General features: G+C 33.1%; 1 protein-coding gene across 4 annotated transcripts in view; it reads left to right on the top strand.

Moving 5' to 3' along the window:
- The window catches only part of LOC102678223 (G protein-coupled receptor kinase 1), a 25,288-nt gene that overhangs the window by 4,601 nt on the left and 18,472 nt on the right, over positions 1 to 2,215 (top strand). The gene's annotated exons all lie outside the window — the stretch shown is intronic.

Genomic DNA, 2,215 nt, shown 5'->3' with positions numbered 1-2,215 from the left:
CACTATTGCTTCATATATATATATATATATATATATATATTAAAACCATGCCATACGAAAGAATTAAAATAACGTGAAATATTCGACACGTGTGAAGTACGAATATAACGAATCATTTGTGGTTAGACCTGAAGTTATCTTTTATTCGCGAAAAGTCGTTATTACAGTTTTTATAACACGGTCAAGCGTCCACAGTTGATTTCATATTTGAAGAATAAATGTCTAAGAAATTTCAAATGTGTATCTTTCTTTTTATGCTTAACGCATTTGGGATATAAAAGCGATCCTAAAAGCAATGAAAATTATTAAATTTACCTGTTGCTATGTCTCGAGAAATAACACAAGCCTTTTCTTATCTCTTGCAATTCTGCAAAAAGAATTTATAATGGGAATGGAAATAAATAAAGAATAATGGAAATTTCTTGGTCTTCGTCGAGATGTGTTTGGTGACGAATAAATCGGTTTTTATCTTATTCCATTATCCACGTATTAGTCGTTTCGAAAACTCTGAGTTTCTGAAATCTATATTCGATGTCGAAACGAATGAAAATTAGCGATAAAAGTAAGGCCAGTTAATCGGCCAAGTATCTCGTATATTCGAACGAATATTCGATCTTCTTGCAGTCGAATATATAACAAGTATAGATCTACGAATAATATATATCGCATTGAAACGAAAAATTATTATCGTATGTAATAATTACTCGTTGATTAGAAAAAGAAAAAAAATGAAGATTTCAAATTATATTGTATTATATTTATAACAGATTGAAGGTGTAAACTTCAATATCTATTTAATTTTAAGATAAAATATCGTCAGTGATTTCTATCCCCGTTTACAAAAAATATCACGCCTCTCAAAATTATCGGTACAAGCTCGGTCTGTTGATAGCGTAATTTATCGCGGAGCAAGATTTACGTTATTAGCGGATAAAGTTATAATTTCGAACGGAAAAGAATTTTCTTTCTGTGTGCGATGAGATGTCGAGAAGCCCTTTTATCGCGTCGAGTCACTGGCGCGATGCAAAATTGCTTAAAGATCTAGTTAAAAAAGTAGCTTTGCCCAGTCAAACGTTTATCAGACGTTAGGCAAGCGATATACATAATAAATATGGATATTAAGAAATTAGAAAATATTGTAAAATAGCGAATGGAACGAGATCGATAAATCAACCTATTCGCAGTGAAATTGTTGCCAAAGTACTCTCGGCACCGAATGTTACAAAATTCGTTTTCTTTTCTTAATTAATTTAACGTACCAAGAAATACTGTTCTTTACTCTTCTGTGCATCGAACTATTATTACATTTTTTTTATAGATAGAAATAAAAGAAATATTTTTAATTTAATATCCATTTTTCTTTTTGTTATTTCTCCCTAATTGATCATTCAATCGGAATGTTTGAATTTTTCGAGAAAAAAAAATGTATATGTAAAAGCGATATCGCGAATGCGATAAGATCGATCAAATTAATTCAGATTCACTTGTACGTGCATAACTTATTCCCATCGCTACTATGATTCATTGAATGCTATTTTTTGCCCGTGTTTGTTGCTTGGTTTTCCCCAGGTGTGAGTGTCGAAAAGGCCCTTGAATGTGAGAAAGGCCAAGGACCTTTGAAAGACATGGTTGATGCTTTTTTACGGCGTTGCTTCGTCGCCTGTCGATTTCGCTATGACTTTTTTAACATTCACAACGATCGACCGTAACAAAGGAAATAGAATAGATTCTTGCAAATTGCATGGTTAAACACTCGTGTTTCTACATTCTCTTCTATATTCGCGTTCATGGTCAAAAGTCATTCACTTTTTCATCTCTTTTATTTTTTTTTTTTTTTTGCTCATGTTATTAACACGAGATCTAAAGAAAGATAATTATACTGACAACAGTGAAACGTGTACTTAGAGAGAAACACGTGAGAATACCGGTTTACGGAATAAGGAAATGTAATCGGCATAAACGTCGATCGATACTTCGCATCGATTATAATGTGCCAATGTTTACGTTACCGATGTTATTTCCGTAAAACACATTCCGTTCCGAAGGTACGATGTGAATACGTATATAAGTCGATTCGATAGCAGTCTTCCTATTTGCTGGCAGTCTGCCAACGATCAACCAAAGATTCCACGTGTATTTGTACTGGAGACTAGATAAGGCAAATCGATCTGAAACACGCACCGATCCTTTTCTAGTTTTCGCATTTCTTCATCGA

This window comes from Apis dorsata, unplaced genomic scaffold (assembly GCF_000469605.1).
Source record: "Apis dorsata unplaced genomic scaffold, Apis dorsata 1.3 scaffold_650, whole genome shotgun sequence".
Classification (NCBI taxonomy): domain Eukaryota; kingdom Metazoa; phylum Arthropoda; class Insecta; order Hymenoptera; family Apidae; genus Apis; species Apis dorsata.
The sequence above is the reverse complement of the archived record's forward strand: the minus strand, read 5'-3'. Positions and strand labels throughout refer to the sequence as shown.